At 41.4% G+C, this 27,193-nt stretch overlaps 1 long non-coding RNA gene across 2 annotated transcripts in view; it reads right to left on the bottom strand.

Moving 5' to 3' along the window:
- Nucleotides 1-599: 599 nt before the first annotated feature.
- Nucleotides 600-27,193, bottom strand: part of LOC105715757 (uncharacterized) — a 35,346-nt gene continuing 8,752 nt past the window's right edge. Inside the window, exons 2-3 of one of the 2 annotated variants that reach the window (XR_001107120.2) lie at nucleotides 10,630-10,742; nucleotides 600-634 (exon numbers count right to left, since the gene is read on the bottom strand). This is a non-coding gene — a long non-coding RNA (uncharacterized LOC105715757). Of the gene's footprint in view, nucleotides 635-5,378; nucleotides 5,562-10,629; nucleotides 10,743-27,193 lie in introns of those variants that run through there. The other variant, XR_001107121.2, reaches the window with a different exon arrangement.

Consider the following 27,193-nt stretch of genomic DNA (forward strand, 5'->3'; position numbering starts at 1 on the left):
AGGACCTCCCTGGTGGCATCCCCACTTCTCCGTCCATGGCTGCTCCATTCCCTTCTCTCTTCCTACTGGCTCCGTCCGCTGTTGCGTTTCTGTTTCATCACCAGGGTAGCTCTCCAGAGCCGTGGCTCACTACTGCCCAGCCTCTGTCTCATAGCTTCTGACCCCTCCATTAACTCAATTTCTCTCTGTTGATTTATTTAAACTCTTTGGAACCACCATGCAGTCGGCTTGTCTGTTTTCTGAACCAGGCTTTAGTGATGGGTGCCGTCCTCCCATAGCTGCTACAAACTGGAGATGGGCTGGCGGCTCAGGTGCTGCAATGCAGTCTTCACACCAGCTGGCCCACGGGTGAGAGGCAGCTTGCCTTAGAGGGAGGGGTGACGATGGCCAGTGTTCTGAGTCAGGTCTGTCTACTACACTCTTACTTTCTTTCAAAACTCAGCCAGAGCATCTCTTCCTCCAGGATACGTTCCTGACCTTCCTGTCTGATTCAGATGATCACTTTTATTTCACGACCCCAATATAACTCTATGATCACGTAAGTTACCATGATCTATTCTTTCTGATAGATGTTAGTCAGCTTGATAGCAGGAACCACATCTCGCCTGGCTTTGCCTAGGCCCCAGCACAGCATCTGCAACACATTAGATGGTTAATAAATGAAAGAGGTTGAGTGGATAAAAAATGCCCCAGATACTAGAATAGTCAGGGAATGCTTTATTGATGAATTGGATCTTGCATAGGTCCCTACATTTAATCTGATTACATCGGACTTTTTGAAGCTTATCAGATTGTTTTCCCTTAATTTCAGGCAAGCTGACCTCAATATCGTGGCAAACTGAGCACGTTTCTCTGACACTTTCTGTGAGCCCTTTGTTCCATCTCCACTCTCTCCTATCACCCCCTTTTCCCCACCAACCTTTCCACATACACAATTTTAAAACTTTCCCCAGGTTTCTACATCTGTCCAAATTCTACCCAAGAGTGCAGGATGCTTGAAGCCAAGTAGAAAACAAAAAGTCAAGAGCACCCATCTGGGATAGTCAACTAAGATTGCTGGAACAAAGGAAGAGACGGTGAGAGGGTGGAGAGTTTGCAGTCGGGATCGTGGAGGGTCGGCGGCCTTGGACACAGTGCAGGGCATGGTGGAGGGAGAGGCTGCAGGAGGTGAAGAGCTGATTGCTGGAGGAGAGGAAAGTAGGGAAGAGAGGCCAGGGAACTGGAGCGAGCATCTGTGGTCACTAACTCACCAAGGAGCCTCATGAGCACGGCACTGAACGCAGCATGCCAAGGAAGAGGTGGTAACCTTATTGAGAGATGAGAGGGGGCAACTCAGTGATCCATAAGGGATGTGGCAAGAAGGGGTGGTGGGTGGTAGTCTGAGAATGTGAGGTCTGTAGAGGGGAGGGGAAACATGGACTGAAGTCACTATGAGGGACATGCAAAGCATCTGCCCGCCTCCAAAACCAGTGTGGGGGGTAGAGATGAGACAGCTGCCCCTTCAAGGGGCCATAGAGACAATGGTCTCGGAGCAGCAAAACAGTAAAGGGATCCATCAGAGAGGTGGAGAGGATACAGGGATTTTACCTGAGACTGACCATGATCTCAAAGGGTGTGCTGGCAGCATTTCAAAAGTTGAGGGTGACAGAAATTGGGGTCAGGGTAGCAGAGGGGTCTCACATGTTGGGGTGACATGGATCCAGGCCTTCCTGTGGATATGGAGTCACATGGGAGAAAGGGCACAAGGTGATGCCTCCGATGGCCTCAAGACGGTCAGTGCTTGTGAAGCTTCAGGGCTGGGGGCAGGGAACGGGGGCCTTTTCAGAGACGTGCAGAGCTTTGGCATTCCCTGTTTGTGCTTAACAGTGGCTGGGTGGAGGCCAAGGGTGTGGGAGTCGTGATTCCCTGGGTCGATGTCACCCAGGCTGAGACCTGCAGCTGGCGAGAACCAGCATCTGGCTGGCAGCACCTGCAGCGTTACAATGCCTGTGCCCAGCTTCACCCCTTTCTCTCTCCTCTTGTAACTCACCCCAGGTGTGGCTGGCCCTGCCCTCTGCTCCAGCCTGGAGCCTCTCACAGGTCTCCTGGTACTGCCTGGGGCTCTGAGGATGGAAAACTCCTGAGGCTTCCAGGTCAGGTTGGCAAGAGGGTGGCTCCCTGTCCTCCAGCACAAGAGAATGCGCTGCACACCACTCCACTCTCCTCATGTCCTCAGGCCCTCGTGTCCTCCCCTGGCATTCCCTCATCTAGTACACCCCATCACTAGATTTTACTTTTGGTCAGTGTCAATACAGTGTCCATTTATTTCATAATTTCCCTGAGAATTGCCCACTAACTTGGTCTCTTTTTAGAAAAAAAAGTATATTTTTGGCCGGGCGCAGTGGCTCACTCCTGTAATCCCAGCACTTTGGGAGGCCGAGGTGGGTGGATCCCAAGGTCAAGAGATCGAGACCATCCTGGTCAACATAGTGAAACCCTATCTCTACTAAAAATACAAAAAATTAGCTGGGCCTGGTGGCGCGTGCCCGTAATCCCAGCTACGCAGGAGGCTGAGGCAGGAGAATTGCCTGAACCCAGGAGGCGGAGGTTGCGGTGAGCTGAGATTGCGCCATTGCACTCCAGCCTGGGTAACAAGAGCGAAACTCCATCTCAAAAAAAAAAAAAAAAAAAGTATATTTTTGCAAAGACATGGAATCAACCCAGGTGCCCATCAGCAGTGGACTGGATAAGGAAGGTGTGGTTCAAATATACAATGGAATACTACACAGCCGTAAAAAGAATGAAATCATATGCTTTGCCACAATGCAGATGCAGTAGGCCATTATCCTAAGCGAATTAATGCAGGAACAGAAACCCAAATACTGCATGTTCTCATTATAAGTGGGAGCTAAACATTGGATACACGTGTACATAAAGATGGCAACAGTAGACACTGGGGATTCCAAAAGAGTAGAAGGAAGGAGGGAGGCAAGTATTGAAAAACTAACTGTTGGTCAGGTGCAGTGGCTCATGCCTGTAATCCCATCTGAGACAGTCGGATCACCTGAGGTCAGGAGTTCGAGACCACCCTGGCCAACATGGTGAAACCCCGTCTATACTAAAAATACAAAAATTAGCAGGGCGTGGTGGTGCATGTCTGTAGTCCCAGCTACTTGAGACCCTGAGGCAGGAGAATCACTTGAACCTGGGAGGCAGAGGTTTCAGTGAGCTAAAATCACACCATTGCACTCCAGCCTGGGCAACAAGAGCCAGACTTCGTCAAAAAAAAAAAAAAAAAAAAAAAAAACCAAAGAAAAGAAAAGAAAAGAAAGAAAAACTATTGGGTATTATGCTCACTTCCTGGGTGACAGGATCACCCATACCCAGACCTCAGCATCATGCAATATACCCAGATAACAAACCGGCACACGTACTCCCAGAATCTAAAATCACAGTTTTTAAGGCTATTTTTGTAATCATTTAAAAATTTAAAATATAATGGATAAGTTAATGTTGCTATGCTTATTTTACAACCTAATTATCACAATTAGAATTTATATTTCCTACAAGTGACTCCAGTTCAACTGTTACCTAGGGAAAATGCCATTTTACAAGGCAGTAAACTCTAGCAGAAAAAAAAAGCCTGTGTTGAAATAGCTTTTCCTTTTTACACAGGTCCTGGGTCAGATTTTCAGCTGCATAAACCTTAATAGTTTTCACCTACATGTGGTCATTCATCTAATGGTTACAGCTATGCCTTGTTCAGGACCATGTCTCTTCCCAAAAGCTGAGCTGTGCTGGTGAACAAAACGCTGAGGGGATCTGACCTTACTCCCTCCACAACCGCCTCAGCACCCTGGAAGTAGGCTGAGATCCAATTCAGAGCCACATCATCCTGGGAATATTCCCAGGATCTAGTCCAGGATTATAGTGGAAAGAGTCCAAGGATGTTAAGGCTGAGATCAGACAAGGATGCTCTGGGACGTCAGGTTCTGCCTGTCGACATGGCAAGCCACAAATCTTGCAGCTCTCAGTGGCCTTTGGGCTCTCTCCTTAGGAGATGGATCCACACCTCTCAGGCACAGTATGGCTCTGTTAAAGGTTAATGCTGAGAGCCTTAACCTTATTGTTCTTCAGAGATAATGCAGAAGCTGCCTCTGATCATCTGAGCCGGCAGGTGCTTCACCAAGGAGCTGGGTGGAGAGACACTGCTCCTACACCTGGTCCCTTTACAGCTGGCCTGTGGCTCAGCAGTAAATGACTTTGTCTAAAATTATGTTCATAAAAGAGTTAAATTCCCAAGTGAGGAAAACTCAAAGCCACTTCAAGTGTTGCTCTTGTCCAGAATTTGTATCATGGACTGAAAGGCCACATTCTGCAACAAGAGATTATGGGACTCACAGGGACAGGCAGTGCTGGAGATCCGGCGAGAAGCTGGGGGCCTGAGGGAGAAGTTGGTGCCACTTCACTACAGGATGTTAGAGCCAATTGTGTGAGAGGAGAGCTGACAGTCTGCCAGGACTCCATACTGCGGGAGGGGCTGGTACAGATGTGTGGAGAACTCAGACCATCTGGGCAGTGCAGATGGTCTTAATTCTTCCTTGACCTTCTGCCATTTGTGAGACAACCTGTTGTTCATAGATTCTTTGTGATGTCCTCTGTGCTTGCCCGGTTGGCCATCCTTGCTACTTTAGTAGAGGCATTGGATCTTCTCTCTGCCATACTCTTAGGATCTTGTTTTTCTCCAGTGGTCACAGAAAGTTGAACGTCGGTAGCTAAGCGTGGCTGAACTGTTACTATAAATGGACTTAAAAATGTGACTTTCTCATCACTCTGGGGAATCTTCAAGCTCATCACTTGGAGAAGTCTAAGAAAGGCTGTAGAACCATCAGGAGAAAAGGCCAAAATGTCATGTTCATCAGGGTCCAGGTACCATCCATGATGGAATTTCCAAAAAGCTTATGCATAACAATCAGAGGTTGTTTTAAAAAGTGAGCCAGTCAGAGAGAGAACTGGCTTTGGTGCCAGTGCACACAGCCGTGGAGGCAATGGTGCCCCCAATCGACCACTTCCTTTCGAAGATCTGTAGGCTGAATTTCACAATTACTGTCTTTTGTGCCCCCACAAAATCCCTGTTGGTTTTCTAACAAACCCTCTGGATAACCCGCACAGTTATCACGGTGAGATCAGACGTGAGGTGGTCTCCATCATTTATAAAGCTGGCCCTGAGCACCTAGGTTGTTCCTCTGCATTCATCAAAGGCTTGGTTTCCACCAGCATCACACAGTTTTATTTATTTAATTGCTGAATAAAAATCTACACCCAAACCCAATGGCATGAATCACTAGTGATATATCTCTTCTTATGATTTTGTAGGTCCACCACGTAGCTCTTCTGTTTCATGTGATGCTGGCTGGAGCACTGGGATGTCTGGAAGTTTCCAAGTGTTCTCATTAGCCTGGCCAGATGCTGGTTAGGAGCTCAACTGGGGCTTGGCTGATAGGGCTTTTGATTCTATTCTAGTGGATCTTGCCACATGGCTGATAGGGCTTCCCCTCATCATGGCAGCAAGGAGTGAGAAGCTAAAAGGGCAGGAAAAGTTGGCTTTTGCTCAATGTTGCATACATCTTGACTCCTTTCTATTCCCATTGGACCTAAACTTTGGAAACTCAAAAGCTAAAAGCTAAAATTAGATTAGCTTACACCTTTTTAGGGGAGGGTTGGGAGGATGATAGGGCATAGGAAGTATCTATTTAAAGAAATTTGTGGACATTTCACAAAATGACATCCCATTATGCTTACTTTAATACCATATAGGTTCTGCATAATATCTTGTTTCATTGCTATGCAGATTTTTCACCCTTGATCTAAGCCTCTTAGCTTTCTGTAGTTACATCTGCCATTTAACACACACAGCAGGACTGAAGGATGTCTCTGCAATAATTAATTCTGAAATCTGTTGATTTACTAAAACTGAACACTTTTTAAAAATAACAAGAATAGTATATTGCATTTTCTTTTTTCTTTTTTTTCTTTGTTTGTTTGTTTTTGAGATGGAATCTTGCTCTGTTACCCAGGTTGGAGTGCAGTGGTGCAATCTCAGCTCACTGAAACCTCTGCCTCCTGGGTTCAAGTGATTCTCCTGCCTCAGCCTCCTGAGTTGCTGGGATTACAGGCAGGTGCCACCATGCCCGGCTAATTTTTTTTTTTCTTTTTTTTGCACTTTTAGTAAAGATGGGGTTTCACTATGTTGAACAGCTGGTCTCAAACTCCTGACCTTGTGATCTGCCTGTCTCGGCCTCCCAAAGTGCTAGGATTACAGGTGTGAGACACCGATGCCTGGCCAGTATATTGCATTTTTATAAAAGCATTTGGTTTATCTGTCTGGTAGGCAGAATTATGACCTCCCTCAAGATGGCCATATCCTAATCCTTAGAATCTGTGCATATGTTATTTTACATGGCAGATGGGACTTTGTGGAGATGATTAAAGTTAAGGACCCTGAGATGGGAAGATTGTCCTGGATTACCTGTGTGTACCCAATGTAATCAAAGGAGTTCTCCTAAGTGGGGAAACTTTCCTTGGGTATGCTCAAAGAAAGAGATGGATCTGTGGAATTAGGTCAGAGAGATGCTCCATTCCTGGCTTTGAGAAGAGGCTGTAAGCCCAGGAATGCAGGAGGCTCCTATAGAAGCTAGAAAATGCAAGGAAACCCATTTACCCCTAGTATCCGGAAAGGAAGATAGCCCTTCAGACACCCGGATTTTAACCCAGTGAGACCCACATCAGACTTGTGGCCTACAGAAGCAGAAGGTAATGCATTTGTTTTGTTTTCAGCCACAAAATTTTTGCAATCTTGTATCAGTTTGCTCAGTGCTATTGATGATTGTTTCTACGAGGTAGCTTTAAAAAACAACTTTTTTTGTACTTTTGCATTGCTTAGATTCTTCAAAAAAGTGTGTACTTTTTTCCCCAAAAAAACAATGAGTTTCTGAGGAGAAGGAGAAAGAGAGGCATAAGGAGAGGAAACGAAGAAAGCAAGGCAGAGGTAGAAGAGAAGGAAATACAGATGATTCTGGGACACATTTCTGTTCAAATTTTACGTTTCATTGGACACTTGTTGGCCAAAACAAAGCCAGCCTCATGTAGAAGAAGCTGAGTGTCAGGCAGAGCCAGCTGGTAGCTTCTCTCTGTCCATTCACGTGGCTGCCACATGAATCCTGAGGAGTCTGCCCCACTCAAAGGGAAGCTTGGCATGGGGGAATATTGACATATTTTTTTGGATTAATAAAACAATGCTGAATTTTAAAAATTGCTTTTAATGTCATGAATTCTCACTGTATAGCCTCTGATGTGTGTTTCTGAAGCTCATTTCCCGGTGATTGCATTTTCTCTCCTTGACTTATTACTGATGAGACCAGGATGCCTTGTGGCTTTTGCTCGGCTTTTTGTGAGCACTGGGGCCTTGCCATCAGCTTCTTGGCATTGATCTGTGCTGTCAACACAGCAGCCTGAGTGATCCTTTTCAATACATCTTGTCACGGCTTTCCTTGCTTAGCTCTGTCTGTGGCTTCCCATCTTGCTCTGAGTAATGCCAAAGTCCTTTCTGTCATCTGCAAGGCCTATCATGAGCTAGTCCCTGTCCCCTCTCTGATTCACCTCCATTTCTTTCCAACCTGCTTCTGCCACCACAACCAGGCCGGCCTCCTTGATTTCCATCATCACTGGAAGAAAGTGCCCACCTCAGGGCATGACACCTGCTTTACCACTGCCTGCAGGGCTCTGTTCCCAACAGCTCTGGGGTCTGTTCACTCAGACTTTTAGATCTCTGCTCAAATGCCTCTTTTCAGAAAGGTCTCCTTGTCACTCTACATAAATGGTCACCCTATCTCCTGTGACTTATATTTTGTCTTCAAAGAAATTATCATCATCTGTCATATTTCTATATGGAATATATAATGTCATACTCTATATAATGCCTATATATGGACTTATATATGTATATGGACAGATATATAGACATTATGTATAGTATAGTATAATATAATGTATTCTATATAAAAATAACTAGTATATATAACATATACTATACATATGTACATATCATATTATATATGCTGTATATATACACTCTATATAATATATACTATATTATATATGCTGTATATATAGTATATATGAAACATGCTGCATATATATAGTGATATACATATATAGTATATATAGCATACTATAATATATAGTATTATAATATTCTATATAGTATATTTAATAGTCTATGTAGTACTATAGTATTTTATATCTATACTATATTATATATAATATCCTATATTAATATACTGTATACCATACTAATGTAATATACTATAGTAATATCTATAATATGCTATATAAATATAATACAATATAATATAGTACTATATAATATAGTATTGACATTTCCAAATAAATATAATCATTTAGTATTATATTTATGTAAATATATATCTATTATATTTATATTATATAGTATTATATTTATATATTATAATATATAGTATTATATTTATATAGCATTATATTTATTGTATTATAATATAGTATTACATAATATAAATATATATTTATCTTTACAGTATTATATTTATATTATATAGTATTATATTTATACTATATATTTATATAGTATATATTAATATAGTATAATTTTATATGTATATAGTACATTTATAAATATGTACTTATATTAAACATTTTGGCTTTTATATTATATAAATATAATATTTACATATTATATGTAGTGTATACACTATTTGTAATGTAGAGTATATATAGCATATACTATATACAGTATATGTGTGTATTGTCTATATGGTATATACTATATAAATGCCATATGACACATATATAACATGTAGTGTATATGATATCATATTACATATACAATAAACAAACATACACACACATGGATAAGTGGATGTGCATTTACTTGTTGATGAATTTTTTCTACCCTGTAAGAATCTCAGCTTCATGACAGCAGGGACTGGTTTTTACTGCTGAATCTTCATTGCACATCCTACGTGTTCAGAAAATATTTGGTGAATAAAATATATTGTAATGAATGTATAAATTACAGTAAAACTTAATTTTTTTCCAGTTAAACAGCATGCATGCATCTGTATATTCCTATGTGTCCATAAAACACAATGTTTTGAAATAAAAGGACCAGAAGATGCCTGCCTTAGAAAAACCTAAGGATCTTGTTTAAAATGCCTATTTCAGAGCAGAGACGCTGAGTCTGAAAGCCTGGGGATGGGCTCTAAAATCTGCTTTGATAGCAAAGTCCTCATGTGATACTCTCACCAAAGCCTGAGATCCAGTGATCTGTGAAGTCCTATGAAAGAAAGTATACAAGAGAAATTACTATATTCCCTCTAAGACTTTATTCCTTGTTTTGATGGAGAGATAGCATGTCACCTAGAATGACGTAGGAAAAAAATCACAGAACCAAACAACATCATAAAAACGAAGCACATCAGTGGTAATGTATTGTGATTACGATCAGCCCTTCTTTACGTAAATTTTAAGAGGCTCCAAGTCTCCTGGGTTTACACAACCAGTGTTATAATTGGGCAGCAAGGTTCCTTGTCATTTCCCAGTCTCTGAAATTTAGATAATTTTAAAAACATCCACAGCAGCAGAAACCACAGTGATAAAACTAATGGCAATTTTCTTTCCTTCTGAAAAGAGTTCCCTGTCTTTGGGTCTTCCATTTAACCCTATGTGGGGTTTTATCTAACAAGCATGTAAGACTTGGAGATCATTGCATGAGCCTAACAACAGAAACACCCAAACTCTAGGTGAGCCCAGTGGTGACGAAGCAATGCTCAGGGGACTATGGAACTTGGGTCTGGGTGTTCAAGGCACCCATGCTTCAGGGTAATTGATAATTATTTTTACCTATTCTTTCATTCCAAAATATTTACCAAGGGCATATGGGGTTATTATAACAATACACATTATCATCATCATTGCTAACTGTTTTGGATGTTTACTGTATATCTGGTTCTGTTGTCATTTATGTTGTTAACTCATTTAAACATCACAGCAACTCACTAAGGCAGGTACTGCTGTTATATCCCCCGTTTGTAGAAGAACACGCAGCATAGAAAGCTACTATGTAGATGCTGAAGAAATAAATCACATTGAGTCAAGGCATTTACATAATGGGAAAAAACCCCACAATTTCCGTGGAAGAAAATCATTTCAAGTTATTTTGGGACCAAGGACAAAAAGGGTTGAGACAGGGGAATTATGGAGAGATGAAATTTTAAGCTGGGTATTAAAATTTTATAGGAATTATAGACTCAGAAGTGATGTGTGGAGAAAAAATGGGCTTTGAGGAGGAGGGGGAAGGCATTCCAGGCAGAAAAATCCTCAACAGTGTAGCCATGCAAAGATTAGCATCTGGACCCTTGACTGGGAAGCACCAGTGCCCACCAGGATTTGGGGTTTCTAGGGTGCTACACTTGGCTGGACTTGAGGCCTTGCCTTGAACTGTGAGTTTCTCTGCTCACCAATGGGATCAATTAGCTGGTCCCAATTCCCAAATTAGCCCGAACATTGACCACAAATCACAGGAACAAGATTTTAGTAAAAGTTTTTAAATACCGCATGTTTTACAGCAAATTAACTCAGGAGTGGGGTCCATACATCTGGTCCTGAGCCCTAGAACAGGATTTGAAGCTGTACCTTCTGTGTGATGCCTTCAAGTATTCTATTACCTGGAGAAAGAACAGCAGAATTCAAAATACCAGCTCAGCAGGGCTGCAGATTGAAAGGCCTCCTCTTCTGACAGTATTTTTATATTTTTATACACCCTCAAGATTAAGAATCCCCACTTTTTTTTTTCTAACAGCACTGTTTCTTTTCTCTCTTGCTTTCATCTTCAACCTGAAACAAACATTGGATCTTGTGAGCACCAGCTAAGTTGCTACTCTGTCCTTTGGGTTGACAAAGCTGGGTAGAAATTCACTGATGACTGATTTAAGTCTTTTCCCACTTTAGACCTTTATTGAAGAGTATTAGAGACATCTAAGTTGAGAAAGATTTGTATCCTTTCATTCCTAAAGAACAGCTTCTTCACTTTATACTCGTTAGGAAAAAAATTCCCTGGAATGCAAATAACAGAATCCTACATAGAAAAGGGAATAGAGAGTGAGATGGAGTAGCGTGGGGTGGGCTACAGTGTGGAAATGTGTATGTTAGGAGAGAGAAAGGAGGGAGATAAAATGCTATCCATAAAGTTGGGCGCTCCATTTGGGGCAGATGGAAGAACAAATTTGCCTACCTTAGTTTTGTAGGATTTTAAGACCTGGTACCCAAAGGCAAAGCATCTTTGTGGGGTGTGTTCCATATCATCAACCCTGGTCATGCATGGCATTTCTCCTGGGGATATTTCCTCTCCTAGTCTATCAAAGTCAAAAATTAAATACTTAGAGTCTGTAGCTATTCTACAAGAAAGCTAAATGAAACATTTTAGCTTCTTAATTTAAATGACTGATCGCCCTCAATCATGTAAGTCAGGCCCCACATGGGGAGGGGGTGACCAACCACGCAGCCTTTGTTAACTATGCAATTGCTGATTTTCTTTCTTCCTTCTTTCTTCTTTCTTTGTGCAACACAAACTCTAAGTACTTGGAGTAATATTAAGGTTTTTCTGGGAGTACAAAATAAGGGTATGTGGACATGCAAAAATCAAGCTCATCCATATGTAAACAAAGGCAGCCTCAGTTATATTTGATAAAAAAGTGGATATAGACTATGAATGCCCGAGTTCAGAGACAGGACAAAGCTAAGGAAGGGAATGGCCTTTACGGGGTACTCAAGACAGGAGGGTGGTTGAGAGAATGCTTGTGACAGGGCATCCTACAACAGCCTGGGGAAGGATGCACGGGCCTCCAGCAGGGAGGCAGCCGATCACATCAATGTGCATCCCCACAGGTCAATGAGCATCCCATGGATTCATGCCATTGTGTGAACTTGGTTTTCCAGTATGCTTTCACTTCCAATGGCCAGCACCTGCACCTCTTTGAGTGCTTTCCTTGGGCCAGTGCTGACTTCTGTGAAGGTTGCCAGAGTCTCCTTTCTGCACACATGGGTGACTCTTATCCAATGACTCTGGGTGCTGGAATATAAGTACTCCAGCTCTCTTACCTCTAACTGGGACAGTTTGACGTGGGAACTGCTCTCCCTCCAGAGCTCTCCTGTGAGGTTGAACCAAACTCACTTTCCTGGGGACTTTGGTAACTCAGCCTTGCTTATCTCACTTCCCATTCCTGTTCCGCTTCCCCACTCATCTACCAGTTTTTCCTGGTAACACATTCTGAAACATCACTTTCACATGAACCCTTGTCTCAGAGTCCATGTGCTTCCAGGGAACCTAACCAGAATGCCTAGCAGCCATGTCCCGGTCAAGACAGGTGAGCCAGGTTACCATAGCTCAGTGATATTAGCCATTCAGATCATTTCATCTCCACCCCCACCCTTTGACTCCATGATCACCAAACATCTTCCAACTATAAATTCTCTTCTCATGTAGCTTTTCTACAAAGAGAGAAGGCAGGAAGAACATTTCTAGCCCACTTAGGCAGTTTTATTTCACAGTGTACATTTGGAGCTCTGGGTTATAGGTTAGTCTCTCAAGTGCCGTTAATGCACCTCTGGCCCCAAGAGTCAGACCACTCCTGGGAAACTGACAAGTCATATTTTAAAACCTGAAAAGGCTGAGACGTTTTAGAACCACATCAGGTGTCACCTTGAGAAAACTTGTTTGGAAAGCATTTGGCTTTCCTTGGTGGTTTCTCTACTGGATTACTCTTTAACCACCAGAAGCTGCAGCGTTTGAATCTCCTGGCCAGGTAGAGTTGAAAACATGAATAGTAAATGTTTCCCTCATCTCCATGAGAGGTGTCTTCTCCCTTTTAATGTTTGTCCCTTCCACAGCTCATGTTGAAATGTCATTCTTACTGTAGTAGTACAAAGAGTTAGGACCCTTAAGTGGTGGTTAGTCCAGAAGGGCTCTACTCCCATGGGTAGAACTGGTGCCTTATAAAAGGACAAGTTCCACCCCATCTTGCCTTCCTGCCTTCTGCCATGTGCGGATGCAGCACAGAGGCTTGCACCCGATGCTGGCACCTTGGTCTTGAACTTCCCATCCTCCAGAACTGTGGGCCAAAACATTGCTCTTTGTAATAAATTACCCAGTCTTCGTATTCTGTTGGAGCAACACAAAATGAGCTCAGACATCTATTCTCCTGAGAAGTGGGAAGCTTCTTCAGTCAGAAATTTTAAAGAGAGACCCAAACATCTGGGGTCAAGTTTCTTGGCTTGTGTGTTTTGTTTGCTTGTTACTTTGCAACTTCTGGCTGTTTGCTTGCTTTTTGAGAAATGGTCCCACTCTGTCGCCCAGGCTGGAGTACAGTGGTGTGTTGTCGGCTCACCGCAATCTCCACCCACTAGGGTTAAGCAATCCTCCCACCTCAGCTTCCCAGTAGCTGGGAAGGTTCCTTGGCTTATTGTGCAATTCATAAAATCCCTTACTTACATTCTGTGAGCTCTAACGGTTGTGTATCAGGAAGAGAAACTCAAGTCTATTTTTGCGACGCATCGAAAGTACGGAGTAAAATCACAAACACAGAAATCTGGAGAGAGCTTATCTTTGTCTCTCCACAACAAGCAGAATCCCAATCTAATCTTGCTTCTGTGCAAAATTAGTATATAGGAAGTTTGTTGTTGTTGTTTTTTAACAAAAGAAGGCTTAAATTTTGATTAATAAATGTCCTCTAAGATCTTTAAAGTGATTGATTATAATGATTAAAAAGTGTTTATGATCAAGACCACCTGGCCAACATAGTGAAACCGCATCTCTACTAAAATACAAAAATTAGCTGGGCGTGGTGGCGCATGCCTGTAGTCCCAGCTACTCGAGAGGCTGAGACAGGAGAATTGCTTGAACCCGGTAGGTGGAGGTTGCAGTGAGCCGAGATTGCGCCACTGCACTCCAGCCTGGTGCCTGGTGACAAAGCAAGACTCTGTCTCAAAAGAAAAAGTGTTTATAAGTAGAGTCACACACTGTGAACACAAAATAATAATATTACTGTATTTTCCTAGACACACTTTGCTTCATAAGAATCTTAGTTGAGTGGAAGGTACTATAATTTTCGTTTAGATTTTCTATTTCTGGACAGAAGTTCCAAATTCCTGTGCAGCATTTAATTCCTTTAACTTCCTCTTAAACATCCATGACAAACTGGTGCTCAGACGAGGTCATTCCCATGACTGAGAGTGTGGGATCATCGGCTGTCTATTGTCGGTCTCGAGAGACCAGCACAGAAGGAAGAAGCTGTTCTCAGCTACCTTGCTAAGCAAGGTCTCACCCTTTCTGACAAAGGTTTGAAATTTGCTTTCTTGGCCTCTGCTTTTTGAGCTACAGAATTAATGAACAGCCAGCTTTCCCTGCAGTTCTGGGCTGGAACCACTGAGGGATGCTGCTGTGTTGAGTTTCACCATGGAGCTACAAAACCGAAAGTTGGGAAAAATCAATGGTGATGAGATCACTCCCTTCTGTGTGTCTTTCCATTTCAGGGGACTGTTTTTCAGTGAAAACTCCCGACACTGACAACCGTCATTCACAGTCTGCCTCTTTCAGAGCTGGGTCAGAGGCCAGGGCAGGTGGGAGAAACGCTTTTTATTCTGCGGAGCTGCCTGTGCTGTGGAAAGAGAAGCCAGAAATAGACCTGGGAAAAATAGGAGAATGAGGACTTAGCAGATGCTCAGAGCCATTTCTCTTGATAAATATATCTGTCCGCTTCCCACTCTTGTCCGTGTCGCTGAAGGCCATTAGCACTCTATTTCTGTCTCTGCGGAGGCTCGGGGCCTGGCCCACCCGGTCTCCCCTCCTTTAAGATGATCTCAAGAGGGCAGCACTCCTGGGCTGAGGGTCTGACATCATGAGTTATTTTTATCTCAGTGGATTGCAATATCATAACAGCACATATCTTGTGCCAAAAAGTGGCCCCAGGGCTGACAAAGAAGAGACATTATCTCAAAGGTAAACTCCTTGATCTCAAAATGCCTCCCAAGGTATGCTATTTAAAGCCATTGCAAAAAGAGTAACAAAAATAAACACATCTTGAGTGTGGCCTGGAGAGCAACATAATACCTTCTCCAGTTTCCTAATCACCACAAGAAGGCCTTATGAAGCAGGCAGCCACTTGGCTAGATTAGAATTGAGGGCCAAGAAAGGTGTCCTGTCACTCTGGATCTATGCAAAGCTACCTTCTCTGCTTTCCTTGTTCCAAAAAATTCTCTTCTTGTGGATTCCTTTGAGTTCCATTGTGCTCTAAGAGTGGAAGCTGAGTAATGGTAATGCATGAAGCTGCAGCAAATGTAAGCATAAGAGCCGTGGATTTTGACACAATAAAAGGAAGAGAGTTCAAGGACGATGCAAACTATAAGATCCAGCAAGAGACCAGTCAGCAACTGGCAGTGTTTGGAGAAGGGTGGTGTCAGACCAGAACATACCTGGAGCACCAAGCACACACAAAAGACAAACTTCAGGCAACAAAGCTTCATTAAGCTGATTCTTGCAAAATTCCCAGTTCAGTTGGCCAGGACTGGTCAAAAACCAGCTCTGGTGTCAAGCAATCCTGAAGATGAGTTGGACCTGCCAGTGCCAGTGAGTGGCGCTCCTGCAATCCCGGACTGCCAGCTCTGGAACTGTTATAATATAGTGCCTGTGTTTTTCACCCTTCTCAGGTGCCTTGGTGTCGTCTCACATCCTCTAAACTCAGTAGGTTTTGGTGTCAATTATTCTTAGCCTCTTTTCTCTTTAACACACACAACAGATGACATTTCCATGTAAGCCACCTTCATCAGTAATGTGGCCACAGTGTTGGCAGTTACACGACTACAAGAGGTGAGAGTCTAGGCACATTTCCTGGGCTGCTCTAATCCCATCTTTCTTGTTTCCCATAATCAGATTACCCTGTGGTGTGGGAGAGAAATCATTTAAGAGCAGCTGGTGTAGAAGATCAGGAATATGAGAGAGTCTTCAGAAACAAGGTTTTATTGGGAAAATTTATCAGCCTCTCTACCACAGATCAATAAAAACTGACAATAAAATCTAATTGGATTCGGCTTAATTTGAAGGTCTCTGTAAGACAGAATCATGGGTCTTGTCATTTGCATGGAGATTTGCTCAAATAGATGATAGTGCAAAAGAAACACCCCAGGCCAGGCACGGTGGTTGATGCCTGTAATCCCAGCACTTTGGAAGGCTGAGGCAGGCAGATGGCTTGAGCCCGGCAGATGGCTTGAGCCCAGGAGTTCAAGACCAGCTTGGACAACCTAAGGAGACCTCATCTCTACTAAAAATTAAAAAAAAAAAAATAGCTGGGCATGGTAACATGTGCCTGTGATCCCAGCTACTTGGGCATCCCGGCCACTTAGAAACTTGAGCCCAAGAGATGGAGGCTACAGTGAACTCTGACGGGACCACTGCACTCCAGCCTGGGTGACAGAGTGAGACTCTCTCTCTGTCTCTCAAACAAAAACACAAACAAAAGAAACACTCTAAAGAAAGAGCCAACTCTGGTTTATGACTCTGTACTCTTCGGTTGAATGCCAAGTTCATGGGAATCATCTGAGAAGCTGTGACAAGAGCTGCTGTTGATGGGAGGCTGTGAATCGTGCTTTTAGTGACTCATTAAGCAATATACTGACACTCAGGGCACACTGGGTGCTGTAATTTTCAGGAGGGAAAGGAAATAAAAAGGGTTCACCTTCTATGTCTCAATTTATCTCTTATTAACAGGAAAAGCTGGTTAGAGTACACGGATATGCTGCTGTGTGAGTCCCTGTGGAAGGGCACCTCCTGGGGACTCCAGGCAGGAAAAGTCCCTCAAACACAGAAGGCTTGAAGGGGACTGATCCGAAAGTCAAAGGCACTTATGCTGTTTCATGTTTAAACATTAGAGAATTTTTATAAAATCATATAGCAGAATTTAAGAATTTCTTAGAAAATCGTTGGGATAGACACCAAACACCAAAATCCGATCACATTTATTATGAGTTTTTCATGCTTATTTCTCTCCTCTTTTCACTTACCAGTGAATAGCCACAACCATAATTATCCTACTACACTAATCCATAAGCCCTCCTGGGATTCAGCCCAGGGTTTTTAGCTCCAGGAAGCCTTCCTTTCAATTCTGACAAGGTGGTCATTCCTCTTGGTGTTTTCATCACTATTCAAATATACAGTATTAAAAACATGGGTTGATATCCTGCCAGCTTCTCATTTGATCACCCCAAAGTGAACAGATTTATGAGCTGTGACTATAAGATAATGAGGAAGCTTTTTATAAACTCTCAGAGTTATACCAACAGGGGCACCAGCTATATTTCAAATAATAACCTCATCTTGAGAATAAATGTACAGGCTCTCACAGAAGCTGTCTTGAAGGAAAAATTCATTTGTTTGGTTCAGCTGTGGTCTGTACACTCATATGTCAGTTTTATTTCTCTAAATTTACAAACTTCCGGACCTTGATGAGCACAGATATCTTTGAGGAAGTGAAGATTACATATTGCATTTGAAAGACTTTGTAAGTTAGAGTTCAACTTCTCTTTGCAGAAAGTTTCTCATGTAATTAAATGCAGCACAGGAGGATTTTAGCCCTCTACGCTTAGAGATCATACTTTTATGAGGCTGTTAAATGCAGGTATAAAAATCAGAGTTTAGGAGCTGTCTTTGGAGCCGGGTAGACCTGGATTGGAGTGGAGCCATTCACCAGCATTGGCAGGACCGATTGGAGTTTAGGATTGCTTGGTTCTAGAGTTGATGAATTTTACCATTTCTGGCTTCCAAAAATGGCATTTCATATGCTTCAACTTAATTTTAAGCTTTTCTGCCTTAGGCTTGTGCTTGTAATTATAACCATGAACCAATATTTAATTTTCGTAGGCAGGTTACCGTTACTGTAGTTAGTGTAGTACTACAGAACAGAAGACATATCCACAATTTAAAGGTTCAGGCGTACACTGCATACTTTTGAGTCATTAGTAAATGTCATAAAATACAAATATCAAAGTTCAGGTCCAAAGTAACCTACATGTTCTCTAAAGGTCTGAGCAATGTAGATACATGATAATTTCCCTACCATAAAAAAGCCTAAAACAGTTGTTCTCTCTGACCCCTCCCCCACACAGTGTTAAACTAGAGGCTGATGTTCATTTGACAATGAGCATGAAAGTGAAATGATGACTCCCTAATATAATTACCAAGAGTTACACACAACAAGGTAAATGCCTTTCGAAACCATTTGATCTGCAGAAATTCTATCCGGCTTACAGTGAGATCAATTTTTATCTGTTGTCTATTTAAGACTTTCATATCCCACAACTTTTCTTTTGTTGAGTCATCTCCCAAGGCTGAGTGGAAATCACTACTGCCAGGGAAAATATACTCAGGTATCTCATGAATTTGTTTTATTATACAAGCATCTTAATGCTTGTATCTGTTTATTATACAGGCATCTTAATGCTTGTATAATAAACAGAAAAAAGAAGTCAATTGCAACTGGGCTCAGATTGAGTAATTGGTTTTAATTTTATTTTATGCTCCAAGGAAACAATTTCATTTAAAAAACATGAGATCTCTTAGATTGTGTACTACACTTGACTTTACTTCTAGTGAGATGTCATTTTCCCAAATTAAAAAGACAACTTTTACTTTTGTTATTGATCTCTGTACATGTGAATTTACTAGTTAACAAAGATAATTTTGCATCTCAAACTCTAATGCTTTTCAAACTTCTATTTATTTATTTATTAGAGAAAGGGTCTTGTGCACTGGCATGCTCATAGCTCACTGCAGCCTTGAACTCCTGGTCTCAAGCGATTCTTCCAAGTAGCTAAGACCAAAGGCATGCATTACCATGCCTGGCCTGGTTTTTATTTTTGTTTTAATAGAGATGGGGTCTCTCTGTTTGCCCAAGCTGGTCTTGAACTCCTGGGCTCAAGCAATTCTCCTGTCTCAGCCTCTCAAAGTGCTGAATAATAGGCGTGAACCACCGTGCCAGCCACTCTCCAAACTTTCTTAATGCAATGGAGAAATTCTGCAATAGATCAAAACATAATGTATACTTGGATGAAATAATGAGAGCAGAAGTCATTAACATTTCAAATAGTATTCTTGATAAATGCACTTTTGGGGATCTCTATTTTTTGTCAGATTGCTTATATGAAGATTGCTTTCATTGGAGATGTGGTGGGCAGAGGGATTGTGCAAAAGCCAAGACAAATGGTAATGCCATTTTCTTCTTCACTTTTGCTGAAATTGTTAGCATTGTCACGGATATATATATTTTTAGCAAAAATCTTTTCATGTCAATTGTTTATTTTGTAAGGATCTAGAATTATATTAATATAATCTATAAATTTATTTAATTCAGCATGAATGCAAATTGCAATGCATCACCATGCACTGAAAGAAGATTATCAGTGTGGGGACCACCATAAGCTTCTATCTTGTGATATTCCCTTTTATCCTTGATAGGAAATTCCTGGAGACTCCTATAAGATATCTAAATCATAGACCAATGAAGGCCCCAGCATCAGCTACTATTTTAAATACTATTAAAATAAATTTTCTACTTTCTGATACAGAAAGCTAATGGAAGTAGAATACCAACATTTTTTGCTAAACTCAAATGAATGGTCCTATTAGATTACCAGCTCTCAAACTATTGTCCACGAGTCACTGGCATCAGAATTATTAGTGATAACTATTTTAAATTTAGATTTCCAGGATCTACTCTGGATGCATGTTTTCAAGTCTTTTAATGAGCAATCCAATGAGTAATTGTCATTTAATACTAATATGTATTGATCATATGTTGTTTGACAGACACTTTTCTAGAGCTTTGTGTGTATTAACTATTTTTTTTTTTTTTGAGACAGGGTTGCTCAGGCTGGAGTGGCTCCATCAGGGCTCACTGCAGCCTCAACCTTCAGGGCTCAAGTAATTCTCTGGCCCCTGCCTTCTAAGTAGCTGGAACTACAGGCACATGCCACCATACCTGGCTCATTTTTGTATTTTTGTTGTTGTAGAGATGGGGATTCATCATGTCGCCCAGGCTGATCTTGAACTCCTGGGCTCAAGTGATTTGCCCACCTTGGCCTCCCATAGTGCTGGGATTACAGGCATAAGCCACCATGCCCAGCCTTATATTAACTAATTTAATCTTTAGTTCAACACTCTGAGATATATACTGTTATTACGCCAGTTCACAAGTGGAGAAATCGAAGTACAGAGAGGTTAAGTAACTTGTCCAAGGCTACCTGCTAAGAACTGGCAGTAAAGTTAATTTTAGTATCAACTTAGCCCAGGTCATGCAGTGCCCAGTTTAAGCCTTATTTCTGGGTGTGTCTGTGGGGGTGCTCCAGGTTTTGCCATTAAAAGTAAAATTGCAAACATTGTAATTACTTTTGCACCAACCTAATATATACACATGCATGCAAATATAGATAAATAGATGTGTGTAAGGCCTATTGGTTCTGTTATTTTTTTGAAAACCCTGACTAATAAACTAGCAGAACTGGGGTTCAAAACACTTTTAGATAAATGAGTTCTCTAGATTATTCTTATGTGCACATTAGGTTTAAAACCACTGATTTACACTGTATTTGGAACACTTAATTAATATATAGGCCAGGTGCAGTGGCTCACGCCTGTAATCCTAGAACTTTGGGAGGCCAAGACAGGTGGATCACTTGAGTTCAGGAGTTTCAGACCAACCTGGGCAATGTGGAGAGACCCCATCCCTACAAAAATACAAAAATTAGCCCAGCATGGTGGTGTGCACCTGTAATTCCAGCTACTCAGGAGGCTGAGGCAGGAGAATAGTTTGAACCCAGAAAGTAGAGGTTGCAGTGAGATGAGGTCACACTACTCCACTACAGCCTTGGTGACAGAGCGAGGGTCTCTCTCAAAAATAAATAAAATATAAATAAAAATTTAAAATAAAATAAAATTGAATATATATAAAGAACACTCTTGATTTTGTGGTTTCTGGATCAAATTATTTGTAAGACCACAATAATGTATAATTATTAAACTGAATACAGATTAGTTCCTATGTCCCTTGAAAAAGAAAACCAAATATGCCAAAATTACATGCAGTGTTTGTTAAATTCATTTAAATTCATCACATATATATATACACACACACACACACATACATATATACACACGCGCACGCGCGCACACACACACACACACATATATATATGGGGGGGAGAGAGAGAGAGTCTTGCTCTGTTGCCCAGGCTGGAGTGCAGTGGTACAGTTATAGCTCATTGTAGCCTCAAATTCCTGATCTCAAATGATCCTACCACCTCAGCCTCCCAAGTACCTAGAACTATAGGCGCTTGCTACCACTCCTGGCTATTTATTTCCTCTAATTTTTGTACTTCATCTGTGTGCTGTTCTGTTCTGGGTAACTGATATTTTTCATGATTTTCATATATATATGTGTGTGTGTGTGTGTGTTATACATTACACATTACACACACACACACACACACACACACACACATATATATGTGTATATATATAAAAAATACCTATAGGTATAACCACAATTACAATTTTGGGTTTTTCCCATGCAAGTTCTTTTAACATAAAAGAGATCACACTGCTGTCTGAACCACATGTCATTTCATAGCAAGAGTGGTTGAGAACAAATGCTTCCAGAGCGATGTCCCTGGACCACGGGAACAGCAGGAAGGAAGCAGCCCTGCTTTGGGATGCTCTGTGCAGGTGGGGTCTATTTTTAGTCTCTCCAGCTATATGTGTCAGGTGGGAGTGTACAAGGCAGTAGAATCGCTTAGCAGTGCACAGTGATAAAGTGCCCCATTAAAACCAGGGCAACAATTAAAGCACACAGCTGTTGTCCCAAGGCTCCCAACTCAGCCAGGCTCTCTGCTTGGGTCTCCCCTGAAAGTATGTCAGGGCTGGGTGTATGGGTGAGATACAGTTGCTGACGTAGCTGCTCCCATGGAACCAAACATCTAGGTCAGTAGCTCCAAAGTGCCACAGCATCACCACAGAAGCATGTTAAGAATACAAACCCTTAGGACCCACTTTCAGAAATTCCAATTGATGGAATCAGCACTTTAGCAAGGATTCCACGTGATCCCAATGCAGGTGGACTGATCACTACACTTTGAGAAACACTGGTAGAGAAAAGAGTTGCTTATCACTAGAGTGGATACAATTTGAATAGAATATATACTTTATAGTATTTTTTTGTTTTTATTTTTAAGACAGAGTCTGACTCTGTTACCCAGGGTGCAGTGCAGCGGATGAAAGCTCACTGCAAACTCTGCCTTCTGGGTTCAAGCGATTCTACTGTCTCAGCCTTCCAAGCAGCTGGGATTACAGGTGCACACCACCATGCCCAGCTAATTTTTGTATTTTTAGTAAAGACAGGGTTTCACCATGTTGGCCAGGCTGGTCTCGAACTTCTGAACTCAAGTGATCCTCCTGCCTCAACCTTCCAAACTGCTGGGGATTTCAGGCACACACCACCATGCCCAGCTAATTTTTGTATTTTTACAAAAGTCGGGGTTTCACCATGTCGGCCAGGCTGGTGCCTCCCAAAGTGCTGGGATTATAGGCATGAGCCACCATGCCTGACCAGATATAATTTTTAATCATGAAAAATATCAGTTACCCAGAACAGAACAGCACACAGATGAAGGACAAAAAATAGCAGAAATAAATAGCCAGGAGTGGTAGCAAGTGCCTATAGTTCTAGGTACTTGGGAGGCTGAGGTGAGAGGATCATTTGAGATCAGGAATTTGAGGCTACAATGAGCTATGACTGCACCACTGCACTCCAGCCTGGGCAACAGAGCAAGACTCTCTCTCTCCCCCCATATATATATGCATGTACACACACACACACACACACACGTGTGTGTATTTTTATTACTCTGTGTGTGTGTGTGTGTGTGTGTGTGTGTAGAGAGAGAGAGAGAGAGAAAGAGAAGAAAACAGACTGAGGAAAACAGTAACTGCAGGGAGAGGAATAAGGTTCTGCATTTTCTGCCTCTTTTCTTCAGTTGGAATAACAGAAGTGAATGAGGACAGACATTTGATATTACCCCTGGTAGTGTGGAGATGCGTTTTGATGGCTAAACAAAGTGGCCAGGCTGTTTCAATATCCTTCCGGGTGTAACTTTAGGGCTGTGTCTGGATTACCATGCAGGACAACATGGAGGTTGCACTTGGAAACAGCGGAAACAACCAGGGGTATTGAGGCTGACTTTGTAGTACCAACAGGGTGGGTGCCCTTGGTTCTTGCATGAGGATGTGATCAGCTTGCAGATAATTCCATTAACTGGCAGAGAAGGTGACCCTGCTACTCAGGGATAAGCAAGAACTTATCCCTGGTCCTGGTCCTCTCTATAAGGAGTGTTGTTTGAATGGAGGACCTTATTTATGGGGCAGAGTGGGGAGAGATACTTGCAGTTAGGCAATTAGAGGCCCTCTCACTTTCAGACATCAGGGCAGCACATCAAATTCTTTTCAGGTGTTTCACCAAGAGGCCAGTTGTCTATTTGTTTGTGTTCTCAGAGCAAGGCTTGGGCGAGAGATAGGATGCTGGGCCTTTCTGCTGAAAGTCCTGGTTAGGTGCCTCCATTTTTATGAAACGTCCCATTATCAGATGTCATCACCTTTAAAGGCTGTTCTTTCACACAGCTCTCACCCCAACCTACATTCCCAAGGAAAGTAATCTTGGCCTGTCAGCAGCTCAGATTTTCATCAAAAGTCTCCAAAGAAAGATCTGACATTTATGTAAAATTGAAAAATATGATTCAGCCAGAAATACTAGAATTTACCTCTGGATAAAACTGGAGCTCAGAGACCTGCAGAGTTAAACGACATTGTTTTAACATCCTACACACTTGTGGTTTGGCAATGGGTCTCAGCTGACTTTCAGGGATACTAGAAGAAAAAGCTCTACACACTTTGTTGCTGCGTTTATGGAAATAAAAGGTTAAGAATGTCACTACTTGTCACTCAGTGCTCTATTTTAAATTTCATGTAAGATATTCATTTCAAGCTTAAGTGTAAGGAAAAAGTGTAACTTTTGTTAATAAATTGGCATAACTTTTCTATATGTGCTATCTAGAGAATCTGTTCCAATCTTTCTATTTATTTATTTATTAGAGACAGAGTCTTGCTCTGTCCCCAGGCTGGAGTACAGTAGCATGAGCGCAGCTCACTGCAGCCCTGAACTCCTGGGCTCAAGCCATCCTTCCATCTCAGCCTCCCTAGTAGCTGGGACTACAGGCATGTGCCACCACATCTGGCTAATTTTTTAATATTTGTAGAGACGGAGTCTCACTCTGTTACCCAGGATGTCTTGAAATTCTGGGCTAAAGCTGTCCCCCCACTTCAGCCTCCCAAAGTGTTGGAATTACAGGTATGAGCCTGTCCTTGTCCCAGTCTTTAACCTGACCCTATCTTTCTCTTTGTTGATAGTTTCTGTAACTCTGATTTGTTTATTTTTTCCCATATAACTACGAGTATTGTATAATAAGGCCTCAAATCTTTTGTGAAATTAGGTACATAGGTAGGTAGGTAGATAGATGGAGAGAGTAGTTTTTTTTAAATTAAGGAAGATGGATTATTTCCCCTTAGCATTTTTTTCTTTTTTTTTCCCTGCAAGCTATGCATATTTAGACACCTATAATGCTACACTGTTCTTCACTGCAGTATTTCTCTGCCCGTTAACTTTATTACATGCACTTTGTATTAAATGACTGCTCCATTATTTCAACCTTCGGGTTAGCGATGACCATGAGCAAGAGCTCCCGTTCTTGGGTAATAGATAAGAAAACATTTCACAAATGAGAAGGCACTGTGCACATTTTTTCACCAGGGGAATTTGCAGCCGTGCTTAACAGTGGTTGAATTCAGATTTCAAGCCTGGCGTTACGAGCAATAGCAGAGCTTTTTCCTGTCTGCGCGTAACGTTTCATGAACTCGGCGTACATCTTCCTGAGACTCAACTTTGAACTGAAATTTCTCTGGGGATGACACCCTCAAAATGGTGGCTTTCATAGTCCATTAGCTGCCCCTTCTCCTTGGAGTTTATCTATTGGTAATGTCACAAAGGATACATACTCAGTTTTGGAGGTATAAAGAGAGAGACATATTAGTTTTTAAGATTTTTAAAATGCTCTACACTAACTCCTGCATGACAGCTCTCAAACAGAAGATATTCACTTAGGCATTCTTCCTAACACAGGCCCCATCTGTTACCATGTCTCTAGGGTTGGATTAGATATATACTGCATGATTAAATCAACAAATGAATTGCTTTAGAGCCGGAGCCCCAGGTGAAACCGTTTATTTTATTTTATGCTTTTTTGGATTTTGACTGGATGATAACTTAGTTTCTTGCCTTTTTTATATTGTTTTCCTTTATGCTGATACTATGAGGTCTAAACTTATTGAGGTTTATGCCAATAAAAATTTTTACAAGCCAAATGTTTACAAGCCAAATAAAATGTCTACAAGCCAAATGAAGTCCCAAACCTTGGTACCTTAGAAATAGGCATTTAAAAACAGCAAATAGATCCATAGTGGAGATGAAGGAGGCAAGATACCCCAAAGATCAGATAATGTCCACTACGTGTAGTTTTTATTAGGATTAAGTAAGATAAATAGTATGAAGCACATAGAACACTTTCTGGTACATAATAGTACAAAGGTGAAATAAATGTTACCATAGTAAGCTGTCTTAGCTGAGCACATGCTGATGCTCAGTTTGTTATTTGTGAAACAAGTCGATTTTGAGTGTAAGTACTCCTGTTGAGTCCTACTGCAAATTTCTATGGTGAAATATTTACTAAATTAATTGCACATTAAAGTAAAGCTAAAGGCTACAGCTTGGAAATCAGCGACAATTTCAGATAGTCAATGGACAGCAAGGATGTCTGAAGTGGACCCTAGTGTAGACTAATACTTAAAAACACAAGCCTGCAAGGAAAACCAGCAGTTCTGGCTTTAAAAAGAAGACTTTTTAAAGCATAGACCTTTCTCTAAGGAGGAAGTAGTCTAAATGGAGGAGACAGATGATGGACTAACAAGAACTTGGGATGCAATAAAGAATAAATGTTAGAGGTTCCACATGAGAAGGTGGGGAGGTAATTAATGGGTAAGTTCGATTAGGGGAATTCCAAAATCATGGACCTTTCATAAAATTCTTTCTTGCTTTCAACTTTTTTGATCCATGAGTATAAGAGAAAGAGAATAGCCTTCTGAGTATGTTATTTTAGACTTTGTGTATCTTAACATGCTAACTACACAGCTGAGCTGCAAATGTATTTGCCTTGGTCAGAAAAAAAAAATAGCTTTCACTGTGGTGTCTTCTGGGCAACTGTGTTCTGTTTTGATCTTTCTTTGACCCAAATTTATAGTCATTGAATTTTAGAGCTTTATTCAACCTGAAGGTAAGCTTGTTTGATATCCCCGTTTGGCTAAGAGCAAAACTTTTGGATAAAGTAGATTTGGATGAAAAACACCGGTTCATTGCTCAGAAACCTTAGACAAGTTAATTAAGTTATTTTAGCCTTGACTGTAAAACTAAATAAAAAATAAACTTATATTACTAGGCACAATCATTCTCATAAGTGAACATTATTACGACTCTTTTTAGGGCCCAGGAAGACTAAATGATTTTTTCAAGGCCACACAGCTAGTTGTAGAATTGAGTCATATGAAGATTCTCAGACAGGAGCTATTACCACTACATAATATTAGTTTTTGGATCCCCTAAAAGATTCTTTCATTTCTTAAAAAAAGAAAAGGAAAAAGTCATCTCTCTTTTGACTTTTATGCTGTCTGAAATTTTTTTCTAAGCTCAATTGATGATTGTCATTCTTGGACATGTACTTCGAGAAAACTACTTCAGAAGAAAAGCTGCACTTCTGTGGCAGAACAGAATAAAAGGTGTTCTAGTATCTTGTAGGTACTAGAGGTGTACATTGTGAACTACTGAATATTCCAAAGAAAGGAGAACAGTGAGAGAACAAGGGAGAGCAAGATGTGTGTGTGTGTGTGTGTGTGTGTGTGTGTGTGTGTATTTCCCCAATT

Source organism: Aotus nancymaae, unplaced genomic scaffold (assembly GCF_030222135.1).
Source record: "Aotus nancymaae isolate 86718 unplaced genomic scaffold, 86718_ANA_hifiasm-v0.15.2.pri h1tg000077l, whole genome shotgun sequence".
NCBI classification, from domain to species: Eukaryota; Metazoa; Chordata; class Mammalia; order Primates; family Aotidae; genus Aotus; species Aotus nancymaae.